The sequence below is a fragment of the Eptesicus fuscus genome, chromosome 7 (assembly GCF_027574615.1).
Source record: "Eptesicus fuscus isolate TK198812 chromosome 7, DD_ASM_mEF_20220401, whole genome shotgun sequence".
Taxonomy (NCBI): Eukaryota; Metazoa; Chordata; class Mammalia; order Chiroptera; family Vespertilionidae; genus Eptesicus; species Eptesicus fuscus.
The window spans coordinates 91,760,777-91,782,594 of NC_072479.1; the positions used below are offsets into that span (position 1 = coordinate 91,760,777).

Sequence of the window (21,818 nt, forward strand, 5' to 3'; positions counted from 1 at the left end):
CTTTGACACTACAATCGACAGGTACAATACAACTGTGAAACAAAGGTTTCTAGGAAGAAGGAATGATGATGATATAAAAATGGAAATGAAGAATAAAAGAAGCCCCTTCTTCTCCCTCCCCCAGCTATCTGCTAACAAACAAACAAAACCAACAAACAAGACTATGCTTTGGAGCAGAGTAGGAAGGAAGGAAGGGAACTGTAGGGTGTGCTGTGAGTAGCTCAGATTCAAGCAGAAGATCAATTATAGTCATTACCAAGAAGTTACAATATATGTTGATTTCTTAGAAGTTGGCTGGGCTTTGAGAAGACTGGAAAAAGGCTCAAAGTTACAGACCTTGTGAAAAAATGGGCAAATAGATTGCTCCCACAACGACAGTGAATTCAGCTCTCCAGGGGTTGCCTCCGTTTCATACAGTTCCATGTGAAGACCAGCAATTCAGTCACTAAAGGCTCCAGGAATGTGCAAGGACCATCCACTTAGAAAGCCTCTCTCTAAGAAGCCAGTCTTTGAACATAGCTATCAACTAGAAAGAAGATTCTGGCTGATGGCTGAGTCTGTAGGACTGGGGTCATTCCCATGCCCTACAATTATAAATTAGGCATCTCTGAACCTTGATGAACCAGAGTGGTAGTGGGTGTTCAAACATTTTCTAAAGTATTAAAGCAGGAACTTACTGTGTAAGAAAACATGAACTCTGAAGATGGATATTAAGACATATTATAAAGTGTAAATAATTAAAATAATGTGGTGCTGACATGTGGAAAGATACAGACACATAAGGGGAACACAATAGGAAGTGAGTAAAAACAAAATATCATTGGTCATCAAGTATATAATAAATGTGTATCTCAGATCAGTGAGGACCACATGGACTATTAATGAATTAAAGGATGTGGGGGCAATTGAGTAGTTGTCTGGAAAAATAAGATCTTCCCAAATGGAACACAGGCTCTATAGCTTTCTCTGAAGACTTGGGTAATGTGTGTAGCAGTGATTGTGGGTATGAAGACATTCAACTCCGGAAATCCAAAATCTGGAGTACTCTTAGGAGTTTAGGAAATCTTCTTAAAGTTGCTAATTCTTCATTAATGCTTACATTTTCTTTGCCTACCAGCATTTCTCAATGGATAATAGTCATTATCTCTCACAGATAGTGCTTTCCCTTTTTTCTACGGCTACTAAAGTCTGGGTTGTGAAGTTTTTTTTGGGTCCAGATGACTGAGGCAGCAGCAGATCTGCCTTCAGGTCTCTAAGCTCCATACTATGTACTCAGTTGTTGGCATCATCATTTTTAAAATAATTTACCACCTACTTTATCAAATTTTTTGAAGAGAGTTTGATTGTAGGTTGAATAACAATTATACTGTAGTCACACATGTTCCTTTTTTATTAGTATGGAAAATTGCCTTATTTGTTATATTCATAAAGTAAACAAACTTTTCTTTAATATATAGAAAACCTGACTCACTGATCGCTACTTCAAGGAGAAAAGCCTAATTTAAACAAAATTTATTTTTAGAGAATTTCCAGAGGGTCTATGTCTGAATATAAAGCAGCTACATCACTGAGTGCTTATAAACTGCATTCAATTGCCTGAGAGAAAAACGAACACAATGACCTCTAATTTAAAAGTAAAGAGCTTTCTGGGAAGGCAACATCATGATCACTGACAGACCCTTCCCGGTTACAAGTGCTTTCATATAAATTATCTCATTTAATTATAATAAGAAGAAATGTATTATTATTCTCATTTTAAAGAATAAGGAAATAAAAGCTCAGAATAATGAAGTAACTCATCCAAGGTTGCTCAGCAAGTAAGAGATGGAACTGGGACACTATTTACATTTTCTGATGCGGTATAGCACCCCAATCTCACTGTCATGTAAAATTCCATTAGGTACCCCTGAAATGATGGTACTCAAATCACTGACACACAAAACAGGTTATGTAAAGAATGCCTTTTTTTTTTTTTTGAAAGCATTAAGGAACAAAAATTGATCCTTTAGAGGCAGTGTTGTTTATGTCATGGAGAAAGCTAGAAGTCACAGTTTGAAGGTCCTTAGAGAGGTACTACCTTATCACTGTACACCTGGCTCGGTATACGTATAGGGAGAATACTCCCCCTTTCTCCTGCATTCTAATGAAAGCGCTGCTCTTAGTCTAGTTATATATCTTGTGTAAGATAGCCCATGAGGAAAAGTCCTTCTAGCATTTCAAGCCTGGGCAGAGTTCCTTTCTCTGCCTGCCTCGATAATAGTTCCCTGAGACAGATCTGTAGCGCACTTCTGACCTGGTTGCCAGGAAGCTCAGAGCCAAGTCATTTGCTCAGTTGCAGTCATTTTCCTTAGTTCAGGTCTTTCTGGAATCTTTTCCTTTTTGTCCCTTTTAATTACTTTCTCTTTTAAACAATCTGTTTCATATGGAGGCAGGATAGAGAAAAATTAGGGAAAGCTCCCGGAAAGTGGGATGAGGAAGTAGGAACAGAAACCACAGAAGGATACACCATGAGGTCCTCTCACCAGAGCTGCACCTCCACGCATGATCAAAGGGAAATAATTTATGGCAGGAAACCCCTATAGTGGTCACAGAGGTCAACAACAAGAATTGACTAAAACCAGATCAACCCAAGATAGAGAAAAAATTGACTGAAAAATGACCCCAAAGCTCATATACCATCATTGTAGCGAAAATAGATGCCATAAGTAGAAGGGGCGCCAAGGGGTATAAACTCCATAACACTCAGGAACAGACCATATTAGGAACAAAACCCCCTCCCAACCAGAAGGCGGAGACAGAATCTGGTGCCACAAAGTTTAGGAACAACTCACCCTTGAAAACACATAAAATCCCCAAACTGATTGTAGCATGGAAAGCAACTCAGTTGCGATTTCACCCACATCCACTCTGATGTGTACAGTAAACCCTCGATTTTGTGGACCTCGATTTAATGGACTTCAGATTTAATGGACAAAATTTCTGGTCTGTACGACATATGTGAAAATTAACATCCTGTTCATTTTTAAATGCTTTTAACCAAGATTTGCTTATAATTACATTAACAGTCTATTTTTTTTATTAATTCACTGTTATTTTTTTCTCTAAAATATATTTTATTGATTTTTTACAGAGAGGAAGGGAGAGGGATAGAGTTAGAAACATCGATGAGCGAGAAACATCAATCAGCTGCCTCCTGCACACTCCCTACTGGGTATGTGCCTGCAACCAAGGTACATGCCCTTGACCTGGAATCGAACCCAGGACCCTTGAGTCCGCAGGCCGATGCTCTATCCACTGAGCCAAACCGGTTAGGGCAAATCACTGTTATTTTTAACAAATTTTAGCAAATAGGCCATATGTTAAAAACAACACTAGTAATTTTATTGACATAAATAAATATTATATATCTACAACTATAGTCTACATATTTAAATGCAAGAGACACTACTCCTAAACAATGTGTTCAGCATAAGACTAGCACATGATCATACTGAATCATGAGCGGTAATTGGTCCTATTGTCAAGTGGCATGACTTTCTGCAGCAGTTTTAACACTTGCTGGACAATGTCCCAATGTCCTCTAAGCCATGCCCCAGCCGCACGCATTTGTTAACTGGGGTGACTGGTGAACGGACGCATTTACTAGACCAATTCACTATAAATTTAAAATGACAGTAATACATATAGAACACTTTTTTATGAAATTAAAATTTTCATACACAATTTTAATTACACAAATGTGTCTACATAAGTGAAAACAGGTAAACTAACTAATTTGTCAATTTTTAAACTTACACGTTTGGAAAACCTACTTTATTATACAACTAGAGGCCCAGTGCATGAAATTCGTGCATGGGGGTGGGGGTGGGGAGATGTCCCTCAGCTAGGCCTGCACCCTCTCCAACCTGGGACCCCTTGAGGGATGTCCAACCGCCTATTTAGGCCCGATCCTACTGGGATCAGGCCTAAACGGGCAGTCTGACATCCCTCTCACAATTCAGAACTGCTGGCTCCCAACTGCTCGCCTGCCTCTGCCTGATTGCCTCTAACCACTTCTGTCTGCCAGCCTGATCACCCCCTAACCACTCCACTGCCTGCCTGATCGATGCCTAACTGCTCCTCGGCCAGCCCGATTGCCCCTATCTGCTCTCCCCTGCCAGTCTGGTCGCCCCTAACTATCCTCCCCTGCAGGCCTGGTCGCCCCCAACTACCCTCCCCTGTTGGCCCGGTAACCCCTAACTTCCCTCCCCTGCAGGCCTGGGTCCCCTCCCCAACTGTCCTCCCCTGCAGGCCTGCTCACCCCCAACTGCCCTCCCCTGCAGGCCTGGGTCCCCTCCTCAACTGTCCTCCCCTGCAGGCCTGGGTCCCCCCCTACTGTCCTCCCCTGCAGGCCTGGGTCCCCCCCAACTGCCCTCCTCTGCTGGCCCGGTCACCCCTAACTACCCTCCCTGCTTGCCTGATCGCACCCTACTGCTCTACCCTGCAGGCCTGGCCCCCCCAACTGCCCTTCCCTGCAGTCCTGGTCACCCCCAACTGCCCTCCCCTGCCGGCCTGGTCACCCCTTACTGCCCTCCCTGCTTGCCTGATCACCCTCTACTGCTCTCCCTTGCAGTCCTGTTCCCCCCCACACCCAACTTCCCTCCCCTGCAGGCCTGGGTCCCCCCCCCCAACTGTCCTCCCCTGCTGGCCCAGTCACCCCTAACTACCCTCCCTGCTTGCCTGATCACCCCCTACTGCTCCCCCCTGCAGGCCTGGCCCCCCCCAACTGCCCTCCCCTGCAGTCCTGTTCCCCCCCCAACTGCCCTCCCCTGCTGACCTGGTCCCCCCAACTGCCCTCCCCTGCAGACCTGGGTTCCGCCCAACTGTCCTCCCCTGCAGGACTGGGTCCCCCCCGCAACTGCCCTCCCTTGCTGGCCTGGTCTCCCCCAACTGCCCTCCTCTGCCAGCCTTGTCACCCCCAACTGCCCACAACTGCCCTCCCCTGCCAGCCATCTTGTGGTGGCCATCTTGTGTCCACATAGGGGCAGCCATCTTTGACCACATGGGGGCGGCCATCTTGTGTCTTGGAGTGATGGTCAATTTGCATATTACTCTTTTATTATATAGGATGGACTTTCAGCTTTAACGGATCCCCCCTTGCCTGAATTAGTCCATTCTATCAAGATTTTACTGTACTTTTGCTTCTTTCACAGTGGTGCCCTGTGAGATTTGCAACCAGGGGACTAGCAGGTGGCTAAACCCCTAATCCTGTCTCCAGGAACCTGCGGCCTCGCCTCTTTCTTTCTCTCAACCTAAATAAATATTGCTTTTGGTTTTACTGGAACTTGCTCTTGAATTCTTTCCTGTGCAAAGTCAAGAATGTACAGATCCTGGAGTGCATAGGGGCCCCATTTAGGGTCTGCCTCAAGTGACAAGATCTTTTACTACCATTTTAATGGGGTTTTATTTTACTGTAATTATATCTTTTATTACAAGCCTTCTCAATCCTTTTTTGAAGATAGGCAGAGTATAAATATACAGAGTCCCACTCTAAGTAACTCTAGTAAGAATATGAACACTTAGTCCTCTGAAAAAATAGTAAGAATATATCATATGCAAATAGTTTATTTAAATACTTGAAAAGCTCACTGGAAGAAATTTTTGTTGTGAATGCACAGGGTAATGGAGTTCCATTTTGTTTCCTTTATTCCTTGTTTCTGTGTTTTTGTTTTTATTGTTGTAAGAACAGTTGACATGAGATACTCCCTTTTTATTGAATTTTTTAAGTGCACAATACAGTATTGTAACTACAGATCTCTGGAATTTATTCATCTGGTATAACCAAAATTTTGTACTCTTGAATAGCAACTCTTCTTTTCTCCCTCCTCCCAGCCCTTGGCAACCACCATTCTACTCTCTGTTTCTATAACTGTGACTATTTTAGATGCCTCATATGCTACAGGCTGAATGTTAGTGACCCTCCAATATTTATCTGTTGAAATCTAATCCACCAGTATAATGGGTTTTGGAGGTGGAACTTTTGGGAGACGATTAGCTCATGAGGGCAAACCCTCACGAATGGGATTAGTGCCCTAATTTAAAAAAAACAAACCAGAGAGATTCCTTGTCCCCTTCTGCCATGAGAGGACACAGTGGAAGACCATGAACTAGGAAGTGAGTCCTTATCAGACACCAAATCTGCTGGTGCCTTGATTTTGGACTGCTCAGCCTGCAGAACTGTGATAAATACATCACTGCTTTTTATTAATATCCACTCTGTGGCATTCTGTTAGAGAAGCCTGAATAGACTAAGCCTTAAATGGAATTATGTAGTTTTTGTCCTTCTGTGATTACTTATTTCACTAAGCATAATGCCCTCCAGGCCAACAGGTACATGAAAAGATGCTCCATGTAATCTATCATCAGGGAAATGCAAATCGAAACCACAATAGCTTTATTACCTCACACCAGTTAGGACGGCTATTACACATATTAAAAAAGATAACAAATGTTGACAAGTATGTAGAGAAATTGGAACCAATTTCTTGCATACATACTGTTGGTGGGAATATACAATGATGCAGCTGCTATGGAAAACAGTACAAAGGTTCCTCAAAAAATTAAAAACAGAACTACTATATGATCTAGTAATCTCATATATGGATATTTATGCAAAAGAACTAAAATTGGGATCTTGAAGAGATACCTGCACTCCTATGTTCAATGCCACATTATTCACAATAGCCAAGATATAGAAACAAATGTCCATCGATGGATCAATGAATAAAGAAAATATGCTATACCCATACAATGGAATATTATTCAGCTTTAAAGAGAAAATTGTTCCTTTATTTTTATACTAAAGGCTCAGTGTCTCTTATGAAGCATTTATGTGTCAGCAACAGCAGGTAATGAAGTATTTGGTATTGCATAATACACTTTTATTTAAAAACTAGAGGCCTGGTGCACAGAGTGGGTGTCCCTCAGCCCAGCCTGCACCCTCTCCCAACCCGGCACCCCTCGGGGATGTCCAACTGCCAGTTTAGGCCCGATTGGACATCCCTCTCACAATCTGGGACTGCTGGATCCTAACTGCTGGACTGCCTGCCTGCCTGATCACCCCTAACCGCCTCTACCTGCCTGCCTGATCACCCCTAAATATTTGCCTGCCTGCCTGATTGCCCCTAATCACTTGCCTGTCTGCCTGACTGCCCCTTACCACTCGCCTGTCTGCCTGATCACCCCTAACCACTCGCCTGCTTGCCTGATCACCCTAACCACTCTGCCTGCTTGCCTGATTTCCCCTAACCACCTCTACCTGCCTGCCTGATCGCCCTTAACCACATTTCTCTGCCATAAAAATTCTCATAAAGAGTCTAGTGGATTCAAGAAGCAGGCAAAGTATACTACAGTAGTCCTGCCTTATCCACGATTTTGCTTTCTCCAGTTCAATTACCTGTGGTCCAAAAATATTAAATGGAAAATTCCAGAAATAAACAGTTCATACATTTTAAATTGCACACTGTTCTGAGTAGCATGATGAAATCTCATGTCCTCCTGCTTCATCCCACCCAGGATGTGAATCATCCCTTTATCCAGTGTCTCCATGCTGTATAAGCTGTTACTCACTCAGTAACTGTCAGTTATCAGATTGACTATTGAGTTCAAGTCACCTTTATCTTTTTTTTTTTTCTGAGCCTTTTTGTACTTTATTTTTATTTTATTTTATTTTTTTAAATTTCTTTATTGATTAAGGTGTCACATATTTGTCCTCATCCCCCTATTCCCATCCCACCTCCCTCCCCACACATGCCCCAGCCCCCTGTTGAATTTAACCGTTGGATAGGCTCATATGCATGCACACAAGTCCTTTGGTTGAACTCTCCCCCTCCCCCCACCCTCCCTTATCCTCCCTCTGAGGCCCGATAGTCCGATCGATGCCTCCTTGTTTCTGGTTCTGTTCTTGTTCCTCAGTCTATGTTGTTCATCATTTCCCCTAGATGAGCGAGATCATATGTCACTAGATATATACTTATAAGAACTGAATGTGAGACGAGCAATAATAGTTATGCTGACAGGCAAATGAATCAGTCTGTAGTGAGTTTCTTTCTGGACTAACAGTTCTTTTGAGACCCAATTTCAATGTCCACCAGTTCCTTATGTGTACATGTCAGCACTGACCCCTCAGCTCTGGATGGTGGACAAATGGTGGTAACGGAGGTCCGACTCCCTCTGGTTTGGTCTCGGCCGGACCCAGGGGCACGGCTTCACCTGGACTAAGGGGCACGTGGCCTCACCCAGACCCAAGGGGCGCGTGGCCTCACCCGGGCCCGGGACCCAGCCTCACCCGGATGGATCCAGGGGCGCAAGGCCTCACCCGGACCCAGGGGCACATGGCCTCACCCGGGCCCAGGGACCCAGCCACACCGGGTCTAGGGGCGCGTGGCCTCTCCCAGACCCAGGGGCGCGTGGCCTCACCCGGATCCAGGGACACGTGGCCTCACCCGGACCCAGGGGCGTGTGGCCTCTCCCAGACCCAGGGGCACGTGGCCTCACCCGGCCTAGGTGCGCGAGGCCTCACCCAGATCCAGGGACACGTGGCCTCACCCGGACCCAGGGGCGTGTGGCCTCTCCCAGACCCAGGGGCACGTGGCCTCACCTGGGCCTAAGTGCGCGAGGCCTCACCAAGTCACCTTTATCTTAATTAATAATGGCCTCAAAGCACAAGAGTAGTGATGTTGGCAATTTGGATATCCCAAACAATAAAGTGCTTCCTTTATGAAAAGGTAAAAGTTCTCTACTTAATAAGGAAAGAAAAATAACTGTATGCTGAGGTTGCAAGATCAAATAAGAACAAATATTCTGTCTGCAAAATTGTAAAGAAGGAAAAAAGAAATTCTTGCTAATTTTGCTACTGCCCCTCAAGCTGCAAAAGTTACGGCCACAGTGTGTGGTAAGTGCTTAGTTAATCTGGAAAAGACATTAAATTTGTGGGTGGAAGACATGAACAGAAAATGTGTTCCAATTGATCGAACGTGCTGCACTAGAAAGCACTGAGCCTATACAAAGACTTCAGCAAGGGGCCCTCTGAAATGAGTGACCACCTTCTCATAACTTTTATTGCAGTATATTACTATAATTATTTATCACAGGTTTGTATAGAATATAACAGTATATTTATATTCTGTACTATCCATGGTTTCAGGCATTCACTGGGGGGTCTTGGAAGGTATCTCCTGTGGATAAGGGAAGGGACTACTATGTCAGAAATTCCGCATTTATTTCCATTCACATCACTAAAGTGCACATAATTTCAGTTAGTCATTTAAGTCTTTGACAAATCAGCAGAAGATAAGATTTATTAAGACAGCTTAGGTGAAAGTTTGCATATAAAAACAAAAAACTTATCTTACATTCATATATCCATTAAATTATGCACTTATTGTACTAACATATCTAAAAAGCATTGTAAAATGAGAAACTGGCAACATTCCTAGAAGAACCTGGTTGAATTAAGCGTCCTTGAGATTTGTTGGTCATTTGTCCTTAAGAAATTAAGACGTGGAAAGCTTTAAAGAAGGACCTCCTGCCAAAGTGTAACCCATGAAATGAAAGACAAAAGTATGAATCATAGAATTATAGAGTTGGGAAGGATCTAGCATCACCATTTCATCTTCAAATAAAGAAACTGAGGCTCATTGTGAGCTGTTATTTTCCAAGTCACACAGCAAGTTAGTACAGAGGTCAGAGGAGCAATCAGGTCAGTGTTCTTTTCCTCTTGGAGGGTGAACTTCACGAGTGAAATTTTGTTTCATAGGTTATTTACTTTACTGATTATAAAAACAGGTGAAGTTTTGACACACTGTTAAATGGGAAGAATAAATTGGAGAGAAATGTATATAGTGTGATTTCATGTTTTTAAAACATAATATCTATCTATATCTATCTATCTATCTATCTATCTATCTATCTATCTATTATCTATCTATCCATCCATCATCTACCTCCTATCTGTGATAAAACTGGAGAAAAGAGTGGAAGTATCTATACCAGGCTAACAATGGCTATTCACAGGAGGGATAAAGCAATAGGGTAAGAAAAATGTAATAAAATAGCAGTTTTTGAAGTGGCATGTGAAAATAAAGATTGTGAAATTCTATCTATAAGATTATTATTAATGCATAGAAATTAAATGTGCACATAGACAATGACTATAATGTCAGTAGAATATGCATGCAGACCAGAACATGGACAAAGGAAAGTGTCATTTTGATCAGGAATTGGGTTATGGATATTCTTTAAATTGTGTAGTTATTTTTAAATAGTGTTTGCAGAGAAATAAAAATATAAGCAATACAAGTCAAATAAATCCCTTTTCTAAAACCACTGAAACACACTTATTTTAACTCAAATCTGACTTTAGAAAAAAAGACTTAATCATGTATTCATTCACAGTATTCATTGGGAAAACCTTTCATTATCAGCATTGATAGCTATAACATTTTATGTTTCACATACAAATGTTTACATATATGTGTTTGTATATAGGTCTCTATATAAATATGTATTTGTTTATTAAATGGGCATATACTTTTTTATTGAATGCTGTGGACAATGAAAATAAAAGTAATGCATATACTCACTATAAAATTACAGAAAATTTAGGAGAGCATAAAGTAAAAATCAATGATAATCTTATCTAGAGATATCCACAGTTAATCTTTTTGCATCTGTCTTTTCAGATCTTTTTATGCATGTGTACTCAAAAATGGGATTATAATTTACTTTATCTACTTTTTCACTTAGTTAATATATTATGGCTATATTTCCAGGATAATAAATGCATAACTTTAAATTAGATAGTTGGCATTTCATCATAGGAAATCATAGTAATTCATTTTACAAATTTTCTATTAATGGCCATTTGGTTTGATTTTATTTTTTAAATGATCATAATGCTGAAATGGCCATCTTTACATACACATCTTTTGCTCTGGTCCTTTGCTTCCTTAAGAAACATTCCTATGAGCAATATTGTTGGGTACTTCCTAACTCTAGAAGTTTATACTTGAGTATCAAAAATATTAGTAGATGAGAAGCCTTTTGTTATCAGGACAGTGTATCATAGGTACAACCAGTACAAGCTATAGTTTTTCTCATGGATAAGTGATCCATATTTATCACTTAATTCTTCATTATATTTGGGGAAAACAAAATTGTATCTAAAAGCAATTATTGTCATTATCCATTACTAATGAAGTTCTATTATCTATATTTCAAGTTATTCCCAATTATTTTTAGGTCCTACTCTCTTACGGGTATGAGATCATTAACGGTGGCTCTTGTAAAAATGCACTGACATTTATATAGTAGTTATTCAACTATTTTTAAAGTGTCTATAAAGAACACTCTTTGCAACTGTTTTTATCTTTATGTTGAATGTGCAAGGGGTATACTCTATCAAAAATATCCCCCATATCCTGAAGATACTTTATATATATAAATATAGTCTCTATGTGCAGAATATATATATATTCTATTGATTTTTTACAGAGAGGAAGAGAGAGTGATAGAGAGTCAGAAACATCGATGAGAGAGAAACACCGACCAGCTGCCTCCCGCACACCTCCCACGGGGGATGTGCCCGCAACCAAGGCACATGCCCTCGACCGGAACCGAACCCGGGACCCCTGAGTCCACAGGCTGACGCTCTATCCACTGAGCCAAACCAGCCCCAGCCTGAAGATACTTATATACTAGTAGAGGCCCAGTGCACGAATTCGTGCTTGGGTGGGGTCCCTGGCCTGGCCAGCAATCAGGGCTGATCAGGGCCATCTCACTCAGTCCTGATTGGGGCCAATCGTGGCCAGCCAGCAGGGGGAAGGGACGGCGAGAGGTTGGCTGGCTGGCCCCAATTGGGGCCGATCGGGATCTGCTGGACAGGAGTGTGGGGGGAGGGACTGCAGGAGGTTGGCTGGCTGTGGGGAGGGACCGTGGAAGGTTGGCCAGCTGTGGGAGGTTGGCTATAGGAGTGCACTGACCATCAGGGGGGTGCATTCAACTGTGTTGAGGATCTGCCCCCTGGTGATCAATGCACATCATAGCGACCAGTCGACCAGTTGTTCAGTCGACTGGTCATAACGGTCGCTTAGGCATATATAAATATATCTATATATTTGAAACAATGAGCTACTATCCATTTTTTTTGTTTCTTAGGACATTTTTTAAAGAGAAAAATGAATAGATGAGAAAAAATAAATCATACAATATATACACAGCTAAGTAAAACACAATGCACAAGCACAAGGGAAGATAGTTAATCTTGCCTAACTATAAACATATTGGTGGTATAAAGCCCTTTGCAATTTCTTCTCCTTCCTCCCTGAACCAGTACAAATATAATAATGTGTACTGCTCAGAGACGTGGTTTGATCATCCCATTTCCAAAACATAGTATTTGAAATGAATTTTAACAAAAGGATATATACAAAATGTGTTATTATACTACCTCTACTTTTAACATACTTTGTGCACTTCTAAACATCTAGAAAGACTAGATGTTTCAAATAAGGACTTAAATTTTGTCCACTATATACACAGTAGTGTTGAATAAACTACACACATGTAACAATGGTTATATCTGAAAGTGTCTTCCATATAAGAACATTCTAGTCTGGAACCCTTCATTTCCTCTTCACCACCATCAACTCAATGGGTTGAGCAGGCACATATATCACTTACAGGTAGATTTCACAATTTGATTTCCAAAGTCCTTTTCAGAAGACAGCCTTTTGATGAATTTTAACACAAAGTGTACAGAACGTGTTAGTTTACTAACTCTACTTTTGTCACACATTGGCAACCTCTTTAATATCTAGAGACTATATATTATAAAATTAGGACCTATTTGTCCAGTATATTCACAATATATACAGTAAAGTTAAATGAAATGCATGTAACATATAGGGCGGCAAAGGATAAGCTAAAATTTTCTATCACACACTAGCAAAACATCATTTTGCAATTTCTTCCCTCCCACCTCCCTCAACCTCGTAGTGAACAAGTACATAGAGTACACTGTTCGGAGAGGTGGTTTAACAATTCCATTTCTAAAGACAATATTTTCTATCAGGTTTTAAAAGCTGTTTACAAGAAGCATTATTCTACTACTTCTACTTTTAAGTACATCAAGCACTTCTAAATGTCTAGAAAGACTAGATATTTCATATAAGAACTTACTTGCCCAATATGTGCACAACACTGTTAAAATTGCACATACTAACAATGGTTATAACCCGAGGCATCTACTAAATATGATCATGTTGGCCTGAACCATTCCCTCTCACTCCCTTCTCTTCACCACCAATCCAGTGGACAAGTACAGGTGTGTGTAATATTTAAAGATGGTGGAACAAATTCATATCCAAAAGTCATTTACACAAGACAAGCTTTCCTATGAATTTCAACACAAAGTCTACAAAATATGATCATTTTACTAACTACTTTGTCATATTCTGGCAACCTCTTTAACATATGTGACGGACAAACTGTTCTAATTTACAACATCTAGCCTTTCTAGATGTTACAGAGGTTGCCAGTGTATGACAGAAGTAGTTAGTAAACAAATACATGGTGTACAGTTTGTGTTAGATTCCTAAGAAGAACTGTTTGGAAAACATGAGAAGTAAAATTGTTAAAACCCTCTCTAAGCATTACAGATGCTTATTGTACTGTCCACTGTGTTGATAGAGATGAAAAGGGGAAGGGTTTTAGGCCAGAAAGTTCCTTCCTATTGAGAAGACACTTTCAGATTATAGCCTCTATGTGCAGTTTAATCAAACAAATCCTTATTTGAGATGGCTAGTCTTTTCTAGATGTTTGAAAGTGCACAACATATGTTAAAAGAGTTAAAATGACACCCTTTAAGTATTTTTTTGTTGTTAATTTATAGGAATGGTAGTATTTGAGGAATGGAATTGTTAAATTTGATGTCTCGGAGAGTATGCTGACGGTTCACAAGGGAAGGGGGAGGGAAGGAAGTACAGAAAAAAGGATTTCTGTGCCCATGAGTCTTTAGAGAAATTAAAATTATCTAACCATTGTTAAATATGTGCATATTAGTTAATATTGCTGTGTATTCAAGGATAATGCCCGAAGTATATTAAAAGTAGAGGTAGTAAAATAATCCCTTTATAAAAGCCCTCTTGTTAGTTTTTAGGAAGGACTGTCTCTGGGAATGTCTTTGTTAATCCACCTCTTGGAGCCAGGTGTTCTGTATTTAGTCACTGACATGGCGAAGGAGGGAGAAGAGGAAGGGTGAAGGGAAGGGCTCTTTGCTACTATCTCCATACCAAGAAGAAAGTTTTAGGTTATAACTATAAGTCTATATCCATTTTTGTAAAGTTCCTATGTTTATTGTGGACAAGGTTCTTTGTTTTGCAACATTGGAGCTTTGTAGATGTCCTGAGGTGACAATGTCTGATAAAAAGTAGAGCTAGTGAATTAACCAATTTGTAAATATCATTTTGTTATAATTGTTAGAAAAGAGGCATCTTGGACATGGAGTTGTTGAACCATCTGAGAAATGGACATCAGGACTTGTTCATGCGAGGGATGTGTGTGGATGTGTTCATATTCACATTGTGGCGATAACCACTGATGTGTGTGCATCTCTTTAGACTGTGCTGTAGGAATATGTTGTTAATTACTTCAGTCAAAACTTGCCACCTTGCTAATACTTTAAAGTATAAATCGTAATTCTCTCAGAAGCATTATACTTTGTGTACTCTTGCTTTGGGTCTCATTTTTAATGGAACGTTAAGGGAATGCAGTATTTTAATTGTAACTTTGTGAATATCTTATCTAGAGATCTGTTGCTATTTTTGTCCTTTATGAAATTTTTGTCACCAAGTAAGGCAGGATTACATTTTCTTCCAGATTGAGTTGATGTAGGGTATTCTTGGTTATCAAAATACTCATAGCTTTGGGACGCTGAAATGGTAAATATTCATGATGTGTGAGAAAGCATGATACATAACTGTACCATCTTAATTACATAAAAATGAAAGCTTAGTTGTGTAGATACACAGGACTTAGAAGAACACATCAGACTGTAAACTTCTTGTGATTATGGATGGCTTTGTTCTTTGCTTGTGTTTTTCAGTTTCCTATATATGCACATGTTAACTTTAAAAAAATAAATGTTACTTTAAAAGCAAAAAAAAAAAAAAGAAAAAAGAAATCAAAGAAGGGAGATGTCAACTCTTATGGTCTACTATGTACTAAGAATGTAGCTAACTACTTTTTCATATAGTAATTCACTAGATCTACCCATTGATATTGGGGAGAAGTAGGTATTATTTGTTATAGCTGCTTTTTGTATGAAGAAGTAAGGTGTGAGTTGATGAAATAAATTCCCCAAGGTCCCATTGTTAGTAATTGTTAGAGTGGGTATTCAAAACTTTGTCTATGTAGGTAACATATTTTGCCTCAAAAAATAAGTGTCTTAACAATTTGAGCTTCCCAGTGATAAGATATTTTATCTGTGAAAGTAGTAAGTGTATCATCATGGGAAATATGGAAGCAGGTGTTGTTGATGTTGGTGGATCATACATGAAAGATGTTATGGGAAGACTGTACTTGATCATTTCTCTAGGCCTCATCTAGAAGGTTAAATATTTTGTTAAACTGAAAACAATGTACCAAGTTGTAACTATTAATAGTAGGCCACAGAATGATACTCTACTTCTTCAAACTTAAGTGAAACCTAATTTCACATATGAATATTACTTGTACGTTCAAAACCAGAGAATCTAAGCCATATTCTAATAAAAAAAATCTATATTACATAGGTTATTTTAGTTTTTAATGGTGATGTATTTGGAATGATGGTGTTAAATAAATTTTAGTGTCTCTTGTGCTAAAAGCACAATTGTTTGGTTGATTAAACATTATCTCTTAATAAAGATTAGTTAACTCATGCCAGCCTAATGATTACTATAGTTCACATTTCTATATCTCTATTCTATTATTAAGGGATTTCTTAGATTTAATATATCTAAAATATAACTAAGTCACTCAGTGTAGTATTATATAATTTGATAACAAAATAGGGTGATTTAGACAAAATAGTATGCTTGCATGCTAACATATTCTACTATCCACCTCCCCCAGTTGGTTCTATTAAAAATAGTGCTGTAAAAAGAAGTAAAAATCAAAATAAATTATGCCCGCTGCAAAGCATTTCACAGAAAGGCTTTTATGTGTAATTTAACAGTTCATGAAAAAAAGAATATTACTGAAGGCAAGGAACATTCTTCCTCTGAAAAATAAGTGAAACTTGGGTCTTAGGATTTATGCATTCACTTTGGGAGGTAGAAGATATTTAGGGCTGTGATTCATTTAAATATATGACCAGGTGGCCTGTACTTTGGGGTCTGAGCTAAAGCCTTCCATGCCAGTAGCTTTGCTAAAAGGAAGTGATTGGTTCTACATCTAAACACCCTCAGATGGCTCCCCTTAGTTCCTGAGTATGGTTTGAACTAAAGAGAAAGCGGCAAAGAGCTGGCTTCTATTATCCTGAGTAGGCAGCATATTTTTATCAAAAGGTGTATGGACTTCAGGAAGAAGAAAAACTACATTTGAAGCAGCTGACTTGACAAGTTACTTAAATTTGTGAGCCTTTCTTCATCTATAAAGTGGGTATAATAACATCCCACTGAGTTATTTTGAGAATTAAATGCAAAGACGGTCACAGGAGTAAACTGCACAGCATCTGACACACAGTAAGAATAGAATACATTTTAGCTTCTTTCCTCTGTCATTTCTCTAATAGAGCAACTCTGGAAAACTGTAAATGCATCTTTAAAAGCATTCTCCTAGAGTTTGAGAAATGATATTCCCATCAGCAGTCCCAGGGGGAGGACGGCTATCAGCTGCCCTGGTGGCAAGGTACCTCCTGAGGCAGATCTAGAGCTCCATGGGCAAAACTCAGAGGCCTGGAGGCAGCCAAGATGTGAGGGAGGAGCAGCTTCCAGCCCTTACCAGCCCTTCTTTGGGGAAAGAGCCATGTGAACTCCCTCTATTCCTGCAGACCAAGGAGAAGGTGGGACTTAGACCATGAGAAGACAGAACGTGGCCTATGCTTTAGAGCGTTCCTCAGTTCCTAGAAACTCTTCATGGAGGATGAGGGACTCTAACCTGGCCCTCAGACTCTTGGAGGAAGAGGAGCAAAAGCTTAGAAAAGTCACGTTGTGGGACTAATGTTAGCTACTGTTTTTAGAGCTATGCGTTTTCCAGCTTAAGGATTATGTTTTACCCAATATAGACAGTGTAGCCTGTGATAAAATCCTTTATAAATTCATTTTAATAGCTTTCATTGATAATTAAAATTTAGATGGAATTCATGTATTGGCAAAAGTAGGGTTTTTTTAAAGATAAGACTGGGGAATATTTCTCTTTGAATACAATTTAACCTTAAGTATAAGAAAAAAAATCCCAGTCTTAAAAAAAAGTACCTGTGAACTAAATACTATCCTTCACATTCATGTATTTGAGTTCAATCTAATACAGTCCAGAGACCTGAAGTCTGTTTAGTGTAACAGGAGATTATTCAAGCCCATTATTCAAGGACGGTGTTTCTAAGGTTACCTGCCACCCCTGTATTAGAAAGTCTGGGCACTTGCTTGCTCTGGAGCCAATTATAGCCTCCTCTTTACTTAAGTGGTCTTCAATTTCATCAAGAAGATCATCAAACTGACTCTTAAAAAGTGTGACAATTTGAAGTAGTACTTTCAATAGTTTTTCTACCTTGAAAGTGCTTCCTTGTGATACAAGGACAATGGTTAAGAAATCAAACTTCAACCCAGCTGGCATGGCTCAGTGGTTGAATGTCAACCTATGAACCAGGAGGTCACAGTTCCATTCCTGGTCAGGGCACATGCCTGGGTTGTGGGCTTGATCCCCAGTGGAGGGCATGCAGGAAGCAGCCAATCAATGATGCTCTCTCATCATTGATGTTTCTATCTCTCTCTCCCTCTCCCTTCCTTTCTGAAATCAATAAAAATATTTTTTAAAAAGAAATAAAAATTCAGAAAAGACTCCACATGAAAGCAACTTAGAATATAAGTAGTTCTCTCTTAACTATAATCCTCACTGATCAAAACGATAAGCAAAATTTCCCAAGTATCTTCCTTAGTGGTGTACACTCTAATTGGAAAATTTAGCCAAGCATACTGGAATCAGAAGCAAGAGAATTTATATTTATTGATCACCTGGTACATTTTAGGCTATAGTAGTACAACTGTGTGATTTCATCTTGCAGCATTCTGATGATACGATTGAAAAAAAAATCTGAATTTATAGGTGATGAAGTTGATATCAAAGATCACAAAGCAAAGCTAGGGTCTCAATCCAAGTCCATATAACTTAAAGACTTGTTCTCTGAAAAAAATCCTATACATGGGATTTCACGATTCTGCAGAATGTACTAACTTGTCACAGCATCATCTCAAAATAGGATGTCCTACATCATATGAGATATTCAATATAATTGAATCCTGCTGCCAATGCTGGTTGGTTGGGCACTTAAATCTGATTTCAAGTGGGAAACCAGAAATTATATTTGTGGAAATTTTGAATTAGTATTACTCTGAGTCAGAACCCTAAGGGACTGGCCAAAAATAAACTCAGTAAATTTTATTTACTTTTATTTCTATCTTAGTACTGGACAGTTGAGGTTACTGGGTAAGTTTCAAACTATTAATTGCTGAGGAATTTTTTTAAAGAAGAAAGTGGTTTTTATGAGTGGAATTAGTTATATGATTCATAGAGACTGGTCAACAAGAGTGAAAATGAGAGTGTTTCAAATCCCTTCCTGGTCCAATGAGTATTCTGTTTACAAAATACCTGAAATTGCAAATGTGCAGGTTGAGGGATAGGCAAACAAAAACACTGAAACAAAATGGGTAAGGGCATGGACGATTAAATGGTGATCCTTGATTCTTCATGTATTTCCACTGCTTAAGATTTTATTCTATCATCTTCTGAGGTTTGTAGCAACAAACACCATACATGCTCATAAAATTATGCAGCTCTGTTAAAGCCAGGCACAGTTCTTGGCTCAGTGGCCTTCCAACACAAAATTCTAGACACTGACAACAGTGGTATTTCCTCTAGCTCATTCCAAATTTACCTGTTGTTAATTTCATTACACAGCTCCTCCCCATTGTCAGGCAAAAAGAGGATACTCAGACTTCAGAAAAAATACTTTAGACCATTTAAATCACTACATTCTAAAGTTTTCTCTTTTCTTTTCGAGGGTCCCCTTTAGTTTTATGCTCTCTTTTAGTAAGGACTCTTCTTTGGTACCACTTGACTCTGGGCTTCCAGCTGTATTACAATCGACATACTACAATTTCAGGAAATACAGCAAATTTAACGTGAAGACCATGAGACTAGCTGCCATCATTAGCTCTTCAAGAAAGGGCTGATATGTGTTTATCTTGATGTGTCCACAGTATCAAAGTCAACATCTCCCTCCTGGTAGGGCAAGGGGGGAGATGAAATAGAATACACATCTACAGGTGTCAGACTCTACAAATATTCCATTGCACCTCTCTAGCATTATTCGATATCAATATCCGTATTTCTGTCATTGGGGAAACTGAGTGAGTTGCCTACAATCATGAGCTAGTAAACAGCAGCGCTGAGATTTGAATTCATGTCAGTCTGACTTCTTAATTTCACCATGTGATTCTCCCACCATACTCACGCCTGATACAATACTTGTGGAAGGTGACCTTCATGGGGTTATTGCCTCTCTAGTGCGATCCAGCCTCCAAAGGCAAAAGCCTGCAGCCCAGTAAGGCTGTAATCCACAAATGGCCTCATGGCCAGTTGGAATGCCAATTGTTATGGTCAGTCACATAATTAGTGTGTAATTAAGAAGTGACAATTAAGGTGCATACAGTACTCAGTCTTGGGGACTGAGTGTCTACTTTCATTTTCATTCCCATTGTAGTAAATAGTAAAGAAAGGCAGCAGGTAGGATGGAGCATGAGAGGTGGGAGGAGGAGAACTAAGGGAAAATGGATTTGTTCATGGCTAAAACGCCCTGCAGAGGCAGCTTTGCCTGAGTGGCATTTTTAACATTTATCCTTATTTTCATTATAATAATGTTTGTAACATTCTTTTACAATTTTATGGTACTGTGTGTTTGAAGAATTTTAGAACATGAATGTTCAATAGCACCTAAGTCTTCCACCAGAAAAGTACCAGGGCTCTGATTGGAATTCTCAGTGTCAGGGAATTCACTATGTATAAGAAAATAAAGCCTTACCTTTATCTCAACCAAGACTCTGTATTTCTACAGCTAACTTGAAATTATTCTATAAGCACATCTGAAAGAACTGTGTGGCAACATACATTCCTAGACCAGTTCTATGGACACTTAGAAAAGTCTTTAAGGTCTGTCAGCATTTCTGGGTGAAGAGACCTGGCCACACATGCTGTTACTGAGCTAATACACTTGTGTCACTAAACATATATACACAATTTTGGTGCTTTTCCATAATGTTTCAGTTTTCAAAATCTAAAACGAATATGCATTTCATAACAAATTGTTTAAGCTTTTTAAAAATTATCACTTAATGCCCTAGCCGGGTTGGCTCAGTGGAGAGCGTCAGCCTGCGGACTGAAGGGTCCCAGGTTCAATTCTGGCCAAGGGCACATGCCTGGGTTGCGGGCTTGATCCCAGTAGGGGGCGTGCAGGAGGCAGCCGATCAATGATTCTCTCACATCATTGATGTTTCTATCTCTCTCTCTCCTTCTCCCTTCCTCTCTGAAATCAATAAAGAAATATATTTTTAAAAATTATCACTTAATTAACATGGAGACCAATCATGTTAGAATAATTTAAGTTCTTACTTATCCCACACCGGAGACATGAGTGAGATACTCCTACAAGGGTCTCCAGTGAGGGCAACCTGATTTCAATGTCACTGCTTATCCCCCCAGGCCTCGTGCCTCACAACAGAACCATTTTCCAACTTACCTGTGCTTAAGAATCACTTGGAATGCTGTTTAAAGGGCCCTCGTAACTAGTTAAAGGGCCACAAAATCCCGTAATTGTTTACCCAATGATATATATTTAGGCTTCTCTTACACAAATCTTGATTGCATTATCTCTGTAGAAACATCAACTGTTACCACCAACTTAACATGAGTTGTTCCGGGAGCTTAGAAATCACCTGTCTTAACTCCAAATTCTATAGGTCTATTTAATCTACAGTTACACCTCTACTTAGTGGCAGGGCAGAGCTGGAGCCAGATCCTTTGACTCTTTCCAGAACAGTAGTTTCTTTAGTAGGCCTATTACAGCCATTTTTAGGTGTAGCTATCTGGTAATTGACACCATCCTTCAGTATTAAGCAAAAAATCTTCAAAGGAAGTTTCAAATGGCCTTTTACTCTGAGCCTTAATTGTAGGGAAGGAAACAATATTTCATACGGGTAATAGGTTAAATAGAGATTGCAAAACTGATTATTTGTGAGACACCCTGGTAGATATTCTGGAATACATGAAGATGAGTAAAACACAGTTCTTGCCATACTGGAGTTGACAACTTAGATGTTGCTAATCATTTTGGCCAGGAAAAATGGGACATTTTTATGAAGCAACAGTAGCTTCATAATTAGCTGTACCTAAAGTTGAAACTCCCTTACTGTTAACTAGCATAGTAAAACAGTATATGGGAAAAAATATCTCAGTGTGCTAAATCAATATACTTACAATTGATACTGTTTAGAGTATCATGAGGTCATGGTTGTTTGATATGAATA

At 39.6% G+C, this 21,818-nt stretch overlaps 1 protein-coding gene across 4 annotated transcripts in view; it reads right to left on the minus strand.

Moving 5' to 3' along the window:
- ANKS1B (ankyrin repeat and sterile alpha motif domain containing 1B) overlaps nt 1-21,818 on the minus strand; it is an 808,746-nt gene that overhangs the window by 398,182 nt on the left and 388,746 nt on the right. The window lies entirely within an intron of this gene.